Below are 14,764 nucleotides of genomic sequence, written 5' to 3' on the forward strand. Positions count from 1 at the left end.
ATCTATCTATCTATCTATCTATCTATCTATCTATCTATCTATCTATCTATCTATCTATCCATCCATCCATCCATCTAATCTCTCTGGGGTGAACTTGCGTAAGGTTGGCTATTGCTGTAGATTCCATTTCCTCTTCCCTGCTATATAATGGCAGAACCAAATCTTTTCCAGCCTTTGTCTGTCTCCTCCGTGGACTATTGTTTTTAGCCACCACCCTCTCCTTCCTATTCCCTTTCTCTCTGGAGATTTCATCAGTCATATCCAGCTACAACAATGAGCTTGCTTTTTTAGCCTAAGGGTAATATATGGCCCTCAAGTCCATTTGATTGCCTCCTCAGCTGTTTAATGGTGTTTATATCAGAAGAAAAAGTAATAATATGATCTTAATAGCTTAGAGCCCCCTATTATAAAAATTCCTAACATTCAGTCAGAGGTTTGGCCCTAGACCCTAATTAAAAAGTTTGTGTATCTCCAGATACCTCCTGACTCCTCTATAGTTGAGGAAAGATAAGGACACAATAAACATTTATGTAAAAGAAGCAAGCAGAGTAGGCTATAGTTTACTTTGTGACTTTTACTGAAAAGGCACGGGGAAGGGAAATTGGGAAAGAGTAAATATTTTTGGAACTTCTTTTAGTCCTTCAAGAGGGAAGTACAACTAGTATCTTCAGCCCCAGTCCTGTGTTTCAAGATGCCTATAGAGGCCGGATGACCCACTTTGGTCTCTCCTTTTTCTGCTGTAACTCTTTTCTTCTTTCAGTTTCTTTTTCAATCAACCAATAAACGTTTACTAAGGGCCTATTATGTTCCATACACTGTTCTGGGGATACAGATATGAAAAAGAAAGACAGTTTCTGCCTTCATTGTTCATTCAGTTGTTTCAGTTATGTCTGACTCTTTGTAACCCATTTGGAGTTTTCTTTGACAAAGATACTAGAGGGCTTTGCCATTTCCTTCTCCAATTCATTTTACAGATGAGGAACTGAGGCAGAGTTAAGTGACTTGCCCAGGGTCACACAGCTAGTAAGTGTCTAGGTAACATTTGAACTCAGGAAGATGAATTGTCCTGACTCCAGGCCAAGCACTCTATGCACTATGGCGCCACCTAGCTGCCAGAATGCTATCTGATTTTCCCAGTAGTTTTGGTCAAATAGTGAATCCTTACACCAATAGTGGAGGTCTTTGGGGATGTTGAACTCTAGGTTACTGTCGATTGCGTCAATATATTGTGTGCCTCAACTGTTCCACTGATTGATCTATTTTTTAAAACTAGTATCAAAGTCACTTTTATGATGACTACTTCATAGCACAGTCTGAGATCTGATATTGATAGGTCCCCTTTCTTCCAACTCATTTTTTTTTTGTTATTTCCCTTGAGAATCTTTGGTTTCTCCAGACACATTTCATTATTATATTTTCTATTTCTATAAAGTAATCCTTTGATAATTTGATTGGTATTGGCACTGAATAAGTAAATGAATTTAGGAAGCTTTGCAATTTTTATTATATTGACTTAGCCTGTTCATCAAAAAATGTTTCTCTGATTATTTAGGTCCGTCTTTGTTTCCATAAATAGTGTTTTGCAGTTGAATTCACATAGTTCTATGTGGATTTTGTAGGTGGACTCCCAAGCATTTTATGCATCCTATAGTTCTTTAAATGTAATCTCTCTGTCTTCCTGCTGAAACTTATTGATAACATACAAAAACACTGATGTTTATGTGGACTTATTTATCCCACTGCTTTTTATACCATACCCCAATACTGTCCATGAGTGGTAGCCTGGGGCTACCAGTGGGGATTTGCCAAGGCACAAGGAAGTGAAGGGGATATCAGGAAACACAGAGGTCTTTCCAACTTTTAAAAATTATTTGTGTGAGTACTGATCTTATAGAGAGAAGCAGATTTCGCATAGTGGGAAGGGTCTGATTGTAAAGGTATTTCCCAGTTTTCTGGGTGGGTCTTAGAAAATGTTTTCAGACCTGCGTTCCCAGTCCTGTATGCAGCTCTTCTGTAGGAGAGACTAGCAGTGGAAGAACCTTGAGGAACTTGTGGTGTGGTTTGGATGATGAGAATCATGTACATTGAACAGAAGACAAGAGAAGACTATGGAATCAAAGGCTTGTTTTAGGGTATGGTTCTGCTTCTAGGTGCTGTACATGAGAGAGTAGCAGAGGAGAGAATGATTCCATGGACCAGAATGTCCAGGAAAAGCTCCCTGTAAGGGAAAGGATGAGACATAAAAGTGGGTAGTATTTAAATGGGTGGAAATGGGTGGGGAAGACAGTTTTGGCTGGAGGCAACAACCTTTCAGGGAATTATAGGATTTATTGCTGGAAGGAACAGTAGATATTGGTTTCAAGGTTTCCCGGCCAATCCCGTGACATCTCTCCCTCTCTATCTGAAAAGTCACAGGGCTGTCAGCAACATCTCAAGAAAACCTCCCCAGCCTTGGGTGGGAATAGGGTTACAATTCATTCCACTCCCCTCATTTTGCAGAGGGGTATCCAAGTAAAGTCTTCTTTCTGCTTGACTCTGGGTGGTCTCTCAGATTCCCTGGATCCCCTTCCATGGATTCACCAGACTGTCACCTGGGTTCAAAGGCAAACAGCTCCCAGGTCCTTGTCCAGCTCTCCATGCACTTCCTATTCCACGCTGAAGCTCACAATGTACAGTCCACCTTAAGTCCTTCACAGTCTCTGTTCCCAGGAAGTTAAGGCTTAACAAAGCCACAAACAGGTTCATACAAAGTACTAGCATCACAGTCATGTCTGTGGCAGCTCCAGGTGGCCCTTGGATGTCTTCAGCAGCTCCCAGAAGCTCCGGCTGGCCCTCAGATTCAGCAGCTCCTCAGCAAAAGCTCCAGCTGGTTCCCAGAATCAAAATCACTTCACCCAGGTTCCCAAAACCAAAATCATTCTCTCCAGGGGGGGGGGCAGCTCCCCAGAGACCCCTCCTCACCCCCCTCCCTAAGAACTAATTCCTCGTAAATCCAGGGAGCTCTTGATCATTGGCAGTGGCATCTCCTGGCAAATAATTCCTAATTAATCTCACAAACACCTAATTCATCTCTTACACATGTGTTTCTTTTTTAAAACAATACTATATAGTTAGGAAATAGAAGGAGTTGAATACACATAGGACTAGTTGTTGGTCTCCTGGATTGTTTTAAGTTTAGAAATTAAGATCTAGGGGTGGCTAGGTGGCACAGTGAACAGAGCACCGGCCCTGGAGTCAGGAGGACCTGAGTTCAAATCCAGCCTCAGACACTTAGCACAAAAACTAGCCATGTGACCTTGGGCAAGTCACTTAACCCCAAATTGCCCTCCAAAAAAGCAAAAAAAAAAAAAAAAGAAATTAACATCCAGCCTCTCTGTGTTTTCCCTATTCCCCCAATGAGAATAGTCCCTTTAGATCCTGTAATGATGATTTTAATTCTTCCGGGCATAATCATCTGAGATATTCCATAATCCTAAAGACAATGAAAGAAATGAGGGAATTTCTATTTCTGGATACATATTAGACTAAAATGGCACCAGAGGTCCTTTCTATGCAGGGTTCTCTGCCAGTCGATAACTATCAGCCTTTTAAGCAAACCTGGGTCTATGGTTTCTGTAAGATCAAAGTTGGCTCTGCAGGGCAGGAGCACAGGGATCCTGGCAGGCCACCTCTCAAAAATATAGAGAAAAGGGCTTTTGAACCAACATCAAAGAGCCTGGGGTGATACCTGGAGTCATGTCCAGGGCAACACCCACCTTCTGCTTCACATTATACCCAGAATACTAGGTTGAGGTAAAGGATTTTCCAGATGGTTCAGAGAAGAATGAGATTGGTGCCAGTCAATCCAGAACCCTCCTGGCACAAACAGTGCTCAGCTTATCTCTTCTGGAATCTATTCTCTGAAGTTATATCCTCTTTCCTCTTTTCCTATGCAGATTTTTGGATGTCCCCATCTAGTACTGGAAAGGTTGAAGAGTTTCCTTCTTGCCTATCTTATTCCATAGATGTGGTCTGTTTTGGGAGAGTCAATCCAGATTATTGACCCCTTCTGCTCTATTGGTCTCAATCACTAGGGCTGCTGCTGGCTTTTTCCTCTCTGTGGACCTGTATGAAAACACACATTTAGCTCTTAATGGTTTCATGCCCTCTCTGGTAGGATGGGGTTGAGGGAAATGACAAGACGTTCCTCATTCCTTTTTTGGATCAGGATTGATTAAGCTTAGGCTATATTCTCTCAAAGAAGAAGGTGACAGTTTGGGGTCAGACCACATCTGGAGGGCTCTGCCCAGTTCTGGATCCCAGACACTAATGAAATCACTAAGAGAATAGTGACCAGGGTGAGGAGAGATGCTATGCTATGTGAGGATTAGCTGAAGAAATCAGGGATATTTAGTCTGGAGAAGAGAAGATTTAGGTGGGACATGTCACTGGCTTCAAGAATTTTTTTGGGGGGGGGAACCATCACAAGGAACAGAGATCAGGATTATCCTGCTTGACCCCAAAAGATAGAACAAGCATCAATGGGTGATGACAACTTGTCAGAGAGGCAGACTTAGTCTTGATATGAGGAAATCTTCTGAATGGTTGGAGCTGAGCCCTCAGTGGGACGAGTGACTAAAGGAGGCTGTGAGCTCCTTCTCCCCTTGGCTCTCTTCAGGTGGAGGCTGACTGATCACTCCTCAGGGATGGGATAGAAAGGTTGAACTAGTTCCCTCTGAGATGCCTTTCAGTTCGAGGATTCTGTGATTTCTCCTAACACCAACTCAATCTTTCTATAGCACCTTAGGGCTTACAAAGTGGTTTCCTAAAAACAGTTCAATGCAGCTGCTTTTCTGGGATTTAGACGTTTTTACAGAAGTCAGACTGGCCAGCAATTCTAAAAGCAAGAGGCCTTTATTTGTCATTTTTAACTCACACCAGGGAAAGCTTTGTGGTTTAACCTGACACTCCCAGGGCGAGGGAAGAGGGAAGAGGGAGAAAGTCACTGGAGAAGCAATGATACATCCTGATCTTCAGAGGACAAGCTAAATATCCTTGTTTTGACCAGCAGAGGGGTGTCTGAGCCTCAGGTAGAATAATCTTCCTGCACATTGAGGGAAGGGGAAGGGGAGTGAGCGGTGATGAGCCCCAGGAAGAAGCCACATTGACTCTGAGTTCAGGCCAAGCCAAGTTCTCTTCATTTCTTTTGGGTCATTACTGGACCACCTGGATCATGCCACATAGGCCTGCAGTCTAGGGCAGGGTTCTACAGAGAGGGTTAGGTTTCTAGGAGGTGCCCATTAGCAAGGCTGGAATTTTCCAGCATGAAAGAGAACCGATATGAGGGAAGAGGTCCAGGAAGAGAAGTGGGACAGGAAGGTACCAAGTGGTAGAAGAGGCCTGTCAATTGCAAGAAAAACTAGGTTCTGTAAACCAAAGTTTTTTTTTTTTTAAACTATCTGGGTCTAAATTCTTCCCCTGACATTCTTAGTTATACATTAGTGAGAGACAACTTCAGTTCATTTATCTGTAAAATGGAGATGATAAAACCTATAGTACCTAGTGAAAATAATAGCCTTTTAAGGTTATTAAAGTATATATTATCTCAGCTGATCTTCCCAACAACCCTGTGAGATAGGTGTGGCTCAGAGAGGTTGTGATGTTCCCAGGGTCACACAGCTAATAAGTGTCTGAGATGAAATTTGAACCCTGGCCTTCCTGACAGTATCCATCACTATACTGTGCTGCCTCTATGTAAAAGGCTTTTCAAACCTTAACTCGTGCTACATAAATGCCAAAATATACCTTCTTGCCTTCCTTAAAAGGCTGTTTCTCCAGCCTGACCTTACGATCCTGGGCACCCCCCTCCTTATTCCTTCTCTGGCTAGACTGCCACTATGGATCCCCCACAAACTAGATAGAATATAGCAATTCACGAGTTAATTTACTTCATGGCTCTCCCAGATAGGTAGCAAACATACTGATAATGAGTGGGAGAGAGATAAGTAGGGGAAAGAACTCTGGTCTGGGAGCCAGGAAACCTGGGTTCTAATCTTGTCTCTACCACTAACTGGCTATATATCAATGAAGTGAAAGGAGAAGGGAATATATTTATTAATTTTTACACTTATTTATTATATATTTATAAAAACATAATATTTATCAAGCCCCTACTTTATTATTTTATTAAATTATTAAGCTTAATTAAGTTTATTAAGCTCCTATACTACTTTACAAATATGATCTCATTTGATCCACCAATCCTAGGAGGTAGGTGGTATTATTATTAGCTCCATTCTACAGATGAGGAAATTGAGGCAGACAGAGGTAAAATGACTTGCCCAAGTCTCCTAGCTAGTAAGTGTCTGAGGCCAGTTTTGAACTCAGATCTTCCTGACTTCAGTCCCAGGACTCTATCTACCTCTTCCCCTTCCTGGGTCTCAGTTTCCTTCCCGATAAAATCGGGGGCTGGTTTGTATGATCTCCAATATCCCTTTATAGCTCTACATCTCTGGTCTCCAGCCAGCTGTTCCTCTGTGCTCATAGGTCACCAAAAATTCATCTTGCGTGTGCTAAAGATTAGTCTAAAAATGTACAAATCTCTGGAATTTCCATCTTTGCTTGGTTTATGGAAAAAGTGAGCGATTTGTTAGGAGAAGCGCCCGGGATGGGAAGAATCAAAATGAGAGCTATTCACTCGGCAATGAACATTTCTTAACATCTGGACGCTGAGGGAAGAATCATCAGGCCCAGATCATTTCCCTTTTGATTGGGTGTGAGAGAAGTACTGTGGCTGTGGCTGATGGAATCATGGAAGTTGGAGCTGGAAAGGACCTGAGAGACCGTCTAGTCCAACTCCCACATTTTACAGAGAGCTTAAGGACTTGCCCAAGATCGCTTAGAGCCGGTGTTCAGACCTGAGCCCTCAGATCACCCTTTCCAGTAGACCTTGTAGCCTCTACAGAGCTTGGGCTATGTCTGTCCTGAAAGGTTAGTCTATTCAGTGGCCCATACTCCCACCCCATCAGCAGCATTACTCATATCCATGTGCCTCTCAGACCCTAGCCAAGAATCCAAGAAAAGACGTATCTGCCCCACAGTATGGAACCACAACCATTTTGATAAGCTGTCTGGTGTAGCTGGAAGAGAACCGGATATAAGATAGAGAGGTCTTGTATGATTCATCCCTCCTTGGTGACCCTGGACACAATTTCTTAACCTCTCTAAATCTCAGTTTCTTCCTGTATAAAATGTGAAGGTTGGATGAGATGGTCCCTGAGCTTCCTTCCAGATATGCTGTCTTATAAATGTACATTCAAGTTCTCTGGAAGGTTCAAGACCTTTTGCAGATGTGGGTGAGGTTCTGACTCACCATCACTGCCCTCCCCTTCCTGCATCAGGTCAGTCCCTTGCCCCCTTCCAGTGTCTTCCTTTTGGGAAATGAGGCCACCATTCTTGTGTAGCCTGATTCCACTAAAGAGGCATGGATGGAAATTGGAAATGCAGATGTAATCCTAGACCACGGGAGGAGGAAAGAGACCGTTCAGGTCACCTTGTCCAACCCTGGCGATTACAAAAGAGGAGATTGAGGTTCCGAGAAGGGGAAGGTTGGGATTGCTCAAGGACGGGCTGCTCAGAAGAATTTCGGTTTTCTCCCCTTTTTCTCTGGATCTCTTTCCCCTCATTAGCATTTACAAACCCTCCAGGCCTGACGTCATCTCTGCCAAAGCCAGGAGTCGGGGATTTTCCATAACCGGTGACAACTGTGTATGTGTTTGCACAGGATGGGAACCACACGAGTATTTGCAGACTTTAAAATAAGTTATGGCCTGGCCCACAGACGCGTCCAGCCAGATGACACACAGCCCAGACACCTTCTCATGGGGAGCCTGGTCCTTCAGCCTCCATGTTTGCTCTGGTGCCAGGACCCCAGGAGGGATAAGCCATGCCTCTGGAAATCAAGACGAGGCAGAGAGGAAGCAGAGAAAGCATAAGGGAGAAATTGGGGCCAGGGAGGGGAAAAGAAGAGCAAAAATCCCTTAAATCTCTCCTTCACTTTCTAGCCATGAGTCACCATTATGTCCCTCGTCATTATCAATATTATTAGCAACAGCAATTCATCTAATTGTTCTCCCCTGACATTGTGTCACGCAAAGGAGAGAAGCAGTGGGGTTGGAAGCTATGCTGCCTGGGTTTTTGGAATCAGGGGGGGACCTGTATTCAAATGCTGGCCCTGATACTTCAAATTGTAACTGTGGACAGGTCATGTCATTTCTCTGAACCTGTTTTTTCATCTACAAAATAGGAACAATATCTCTGCTTTGCAAGGCTGTTAAGAAAATCCAATGGGGTCACTGTGCAAGCCTTGCAGAGCCATAGGAATATCAGCTACTTGATTACTTCTAGGGGCCATGTTTTTTTTGACATGGGTACATCCTCCCACCAGTATCCATCACCCCCCTTGTGCCTCTGTAGATTGTCTTCACAAGTTAGGGGGTGTGATAGGAGGAGCTCTGGACTTAGAATCAGGAAGGACGAGAGTTGAAATCCCATCTCTGACACTGCTAGCAGGGTGACCTTGGACAAGTCATTTTAACAGCTTGCAGCCTCAGTTTCCTTATCTGTAAAAGGGAGGTAATATTAGTTCTCAGAGTTGTTGAGAAGCTCAAAATAAGTTAATGTATGTAAAGGGCACTAGATAAAGGTCAGCAATTAATATTAGGATTTGCAATGGCCAAAATGTTTATCTCCTGTTGATCAACCCTCTGGGTGATGGACACTTCTGCACTCAGCGAGGCAGGGCCTCCAAAGACAAATGACTTGTCCAGCATGGATTGGGAGCTTTCTAGTTTGGCAGAACCTACTAAAGCTTGTTCAGTCTTTGAGAATACAGGGTGACCACCCATACCACAGAGAGGCATCCAAGGGGAATCTGGGATGGAGGATTTGGAATGCCTTGCGAGCATCATAGCTCCCAATTCAGTCCTGCTTTAAGGTCTAAAAAGCACTCTTGTAAAATCCAATCTTCCCCAGAAAACTTTTCCCAAGTCTCCCAATTCTAGCACCTTAGCTCTCTTATTTATTTGCTACTTGTTTGTACATACAAGTTTGCTGGTTGTCTCCCCCTTAGATTATAAGCTCGCTGAGGATAGGGACTGTCTTTTGCCCCTTTTTGTAGCCCCAGCACCTTAACACAGTGCCTGGCACATAGTAGACCCTTAATTAATGTTTATTTACTGACTGACTCTTCTTATAGCAGTCCCTTGAGGTAGCTCAACCAGTATTATTATCTCCATCTTATACATGAGAAACTAAAGTATAGTGATGGGACGAAGTAGTTTTAGATGGTGGCTACAGAGTATACATACACACACGTATGTGTATATACACATATATGAAGGGGGGAGAGGAAGACAGACAGACAGACAGATACACACAGCTAATTGGCTCAGTGGACAGAACATTAGACCTGGAGTCAGGAAGACTTGAATTCAAATCCAGCCTTGGACACTTACTAGCTATGTGATCCTGGGCAAATCTCTTAACCTCTGTTTGCCTTAATCCACTGGAGAAGAAAATGGCAAATCACTCCAGTGTCTTTGCCAAGAAGACCCCATAGACAGCATTGGTGTGCTGTGGTCCACAGGGTCACCAAGATTTGTACACAACTGAAAAAAAGCAACAATAAGAGAATATGGGTCCATGCTTGCTGAAGCAACAACCTGTACATCCATCAAATTGTCAGAGGAAGAATCCCAGACTGCATTGTGCCAGGAGGTCTCCAGGTTCCTCTTTGATTACTATGGATATTGACTCAGCATTATTCCATCCTTCTAAGTTAGGAAGTGTTAGGAAGCTCAGTTAGGGAAATAGCTCATCTGAGATCACATAACCGTTAAGAGTCAGAGTTGGGACTCACACCAAGTTTCCTGATAGGAATTCCAGTGCTCTTTCCATTACACCATGAGAAGGATTTAGATTAAAGGGGAAGAGGAAGAGGGATGCCATACAGGCAAGGACCATTGAATGAGTAAAGCTACAGAGAAGGAGTGAACCTGGTGGTGGGATCTTTGGATGATGAGGAGTCATTCCTGGTTCAAATGAAGGTCATGAGGAGGCATGGGAGAGCAAGTTGGACTAGTAGCATGGAGGTATTTTGTAAAGGATCTTGAATGCTTGGCTAGGTTGTTTGGGCTTCATTGTGTAGGGAACAGAGAACCACAGATGATCTTGATGTCAATATGAGATAACAGTGGGCATAGGGAGTTCTGAGTTATCTTTACTCTCTCCCTGGCTACTCCTTATGGCCAAACTCATGGGTTCAGACACAAAGTGTTCCTGATGGCAGAAGCTGGAGGTTTTGCCTGTGTGTATCTTGTTAGACTGTACAGTGGACAAACCAGTAGTCTTAGCCTCAGTGATGCTGTGGCCTGACCATTAAGTGGAGGAGAAGGAGCCAGGTGTCCATGGAAGCCCTGAGTCTCTAGCTCTCTTGGCCTTCTTGATACTATTCTTTTTTTGTGGCTGGAGAAGAAAATGTCTCAGGTGCCACCTCGGTTGGCTTGGAGTCCAGCCATATGTTGGTAATCATATGAAAATTATGCATTTCAGACTCCACATTAACCATTCCTGGGGTCCTTATTTTTTTTAATGAATTTGGGCAAATCAACTTAAGGTGTCTAGGCTTCATTTTCTCTACCTGTAAAATAAGCGGGTTTTTCCACTCAGTACATAGTTTTAGTCATTCTTCACCAAACATGCATCAGGTATTGCTATGTGCAGAGTACTGGGGATACAAAAGCAAGTATGAAGAGAACCTGCCTTCAGAGAGTTTGCATTCTACTGGGGGAAACGTGTTTTACATCGCTCTAGTATATTTGTTATGTGCTTCTATGTATTATATGTGTCGGTGTCTTATTCCACCTGGCCTGCCTACTCCCTACAAAGAGATGGAGAATTCCAGGAGGGCAATCAATCAATAAACCAATAAACAGTTATTAGGAGTCTAGTACATGCCAGGCACTGTGGGAAGTATGGCAACCACCTGCTTAAAGCCCTCCTTATAGAATCATAGGATCTAGAATTGTGTCTGACTGTGATATTCTTTGTGGTTATCTGGGTAAAGATACTGGAGTGCTTTGCCATTTCCTTCTCCAGTTTATTTTACAGATGAGAAACTGAGGCAAAGAGGGTTAAGTGACTTGTCCAGGGTCACACAACTAGTAAGTGTCTGAGACCAGATTTGAACTCAGGAAGATAAGTCTTTCTGACTGTCAGGCCCAGTGCTCTATCCACTGCACCACCTAGATACAACAGGCTCTAGAAAGGACCTTTACAATTAACCTTATCCATCCCTCATATTTTTACAGATGGGGAAACCAAAACCTCAGGTTAAGTACCTTTCTCAAAGTCACACAGATAATAAGTAGCAGTTCCAAGATCCCAGGTCTTCTGACTCCAAATATAATGCTCTTTCCATTGTATTATGTTGCCTTCCAGGAAGGACTCAGATTCAAAGCCAGATGAAATCTCAGTGGTTGAATCCAATCCCTTCATTTTGTAGATGAGAAAAATGAAGCACAGAAGAGAAAAGTGTCTTCCCATGCTCACACAGGGAGAAAGAGGCAAATCTACATTTGAACCCTGCTCTTAGCACATTGCTTTGACTATAGTAAGTGCTTAATAAACGCTTGTTGACTGACTGAAGTCCTTTAACTCCAAATCTAACACTCTTTCCTCTGGGCCACATTCCCCCTAGTTACCAACAACTAGATACATTTATTTTCTTTTGGGTGGCTGGCAGATTTGTATTCCCAATTGTTTATACATCTCTGTAGATTCAATTTTTGGAATCATGTTCTGTGGGAGGAAGGATGGAAGGTCAGATGGGAGGAAGAAGCAAGAGAGGTTCTCCTTTAGTTACTGGCTATATGTCTTGGGGCCCTTACAGATATTAATGAAATGGCCCCTTTCCTAAAATAGCTGGGCAAACCAGGGAGCGGTGGGGAGCTCGCCATAGAGGCGGTATGAATATCCGGCCAGGAATGGACTTGAGTGTTCCAAACCTCTGGGGGCTGAGACCTTGAAGACCTTCCACATCTGGAAACCCCACAGCCCAGAAACATTGCCTGACACTTATTAAACTTGAGATCTGATGCCCCAGGGTCTCCAGCCTCAGTGTCCAACTTCCTCTGGCTTTTTATGACTTTCCGAAGCCTGTCATGAATCAAGCTGCCCAGAACAGGACGGAGGGAGCTGGATTCATCCTTCTGGACCCCTCTCCTCAGTAGTCTATGAAATGATTTCCACTCTGACTGAGGAGTTCCCTCAGGTTTCTGCCTGGGTTACATCCCCCGTATCCTCACAGATGAACTTGGCTTCTGCCCCCTGTAATCACTGCTGCCTTGACGGGTCATATTATACACAGCACAATATAGCAGCAATATTTACACACACAGCAATATTGTGTGCACAAATCTAATCCATCCTCACCCCCCCCCCCCCCCCCCCCCCACATATACCATAGTAGTAGAAAAGGGTCTCTTATATTTGGATTCAGGAGTCGGGTTAGAATCCTTGCTCTGTCACTTGCTCCCTGCATGTCTATGGACCAGTGACTTTTCCTCTTTAGGCCTTGGCTTCCTTATCCGTAAATGAATTTTTAAAAAGTGGATTAGATAATCTCCAAAGTCCTTTCCATGTCTCGGCTTTGTTTTCCATTGATTCTTCTGTAAAGACCTGCGGTTTTGTTGCTGACAGAAATGCATACTAAAGACAGAAAGAGACCGCCAAAGTCTCCAGGTCCTCCTTGCCCTTTGGGTCTCACTCCAGATTGATGTTCCTGACAACCAGAGACATCGTAGAAGTCAGGAAGAACCTCACCGTGCCATCTCCACGAGCTCTTTTGTGGCTTCACTCTAGGGAGCTCCTAGTATGTCTTCAAAGGATTCAGTCTAAGGTCTCACAGGAAGTAAATAGTTGGTTTGGGATTTGAACCCAGGTCCTCTGACTCTGAATTTGGGAGTGAATCATGGGCGTTGAAATCTTCTAGACCCAAATAAGATAGGAGATGGACATTAGGAGGTTCAAGTCTAGCACAAAGAGGGAGTTCAAAAGACTGATTTTGTTCATAAAATACCTGAGGGGTTCTCTAGCTAGCTGGCTGGTGGATCTGCCTAGGGGTTTCCTTTAAAAACTCTCTCTCTGTGTATATATATATATATATATATATATATATACTCACACACATACATACACACACACATATATACATATATATACACACACACAGATATGTATATGTATACACATATATATATATACAGAGAGAGATATGATATGTATATATACACATACATATACAGACACAATGCACACATATAGATATAGATATCTATATCTATCTATACATAGATACAGCTATATCTACCTCTACATATAGAAACAGATATAGATATATCTATTTTCACATATATGCATACATATACATTTATACAGAAAGAGAGAAAGAGAGGGGCGGCCAGGTAGCACAGTGAGTAAGAGCGCCGGCTCCAGTGTCGGGATGACCTGGAGATTGAATCCTGGGCTCAGAAACTTAGCACCCACCCAGAAACACCTGGCCGTGTAACCTTGAACAAGTTACTTAACCCCAATTGCTTAGGGGTGGCCAGGTGGCTCAGCGAGTAAGAGCACCAGCTCCAGTGTCGGGATGACCTGGGGATCAAATCTGGGCTCAGAAACTCAGCACCACACCCAGAAATAACTGGCCATGTAACCTTGAGCAAGTTACTTAACCCTGATTGCTTAAAAAAATAAAAAGAAAAAAGAGAGAGAAAGAGAGATCTCTGGGGCTACGCTTATTAAAAAGAAAAAAGAAAGAGAGTCTGCAGACCCCCATTCCCAATGAAATACAATAGGTGAAGGCCAGCAGATGGTGGCAGAGAATAGCAGTAGCCAGAGTCCTATCAGGGGGCAAGAAGAACCCCAGCAGCAGAAAGGAGAGGAGGCATCTAGGAAGGACTCCAAAAGAAGGCAGCAGCATGAGCATTAAGGGCACATGCAGTACTGGGGGCTGCATCCAGTGGACTGATGCATGGCAGAAAGAACATATCAGAAATTCAGCAGAGAAAGCAACGTCAGTAGGTCTGTAGCATGAGAGCCATGAAGTGTCCTGGGTGCACACCTCCCTGACCTCAAGTTCATAAGATCAGAGACTTGGAATTGAAGGGGACCTCAAAGGTCCCTTCACTTTGTAGATCAAGAAATTCAGGCCCACAGAGGTGCAATGACTCTCCAGCATTCATGTGGGTAGTAAGTGGCAGAGCTGGAATGTGAACCCAGATGCTGAATGCAGTATTCTTTCTAGTCCACCACATGGCTCGAAGATGTTCCCTATATATGTGCCTCACCGTGAATACTGCCTTAGTGCACTCACTCTCATTGGTGGTGTAGTAACCTTTGTGACGGTGAACTCCATTGCCAGTTCTTGTCATTTCTCTTCCTGAGATGACGAACTAAATGTCTTTTGCTTTGAACTAATGTGTCCCTTGGTTGACTGGTTAAAGGAGCTACTCTGAGCTCCTAGAATATGTAAGCTGAACAATTCTAGGAGAATACATGTTTTTTTTTTTGTTCATAAAATACCTTCAAAAATCCCTTTTGCCTTCAATCATTCACCACCTAATGTTTGCCTTTCCTGTATGAGTGCTATCTAACCCTAGACTATGATTCCCGAAGGTCCAATCCTATTTGGTCCTTCTCTCTCTCTCTCTCTCTCTCTCTCTCT

Source organism: Petaurus breviceps, unplaced genomic scaffold (assembly GCF_028583685.1).
Source record: "Petaurus breviceps papuanus isolate PSGF00001 unplaced genomic scaffold, PetGlider_PUasm1.0 140, whole genome shotgun sequence".
Taxonomy (NCBI): Eukaryota; Metazoa; Chordata; class Mammalia; order Diprotodontia; family Petauridae; genus Petaurus; species Petaurus breviceps.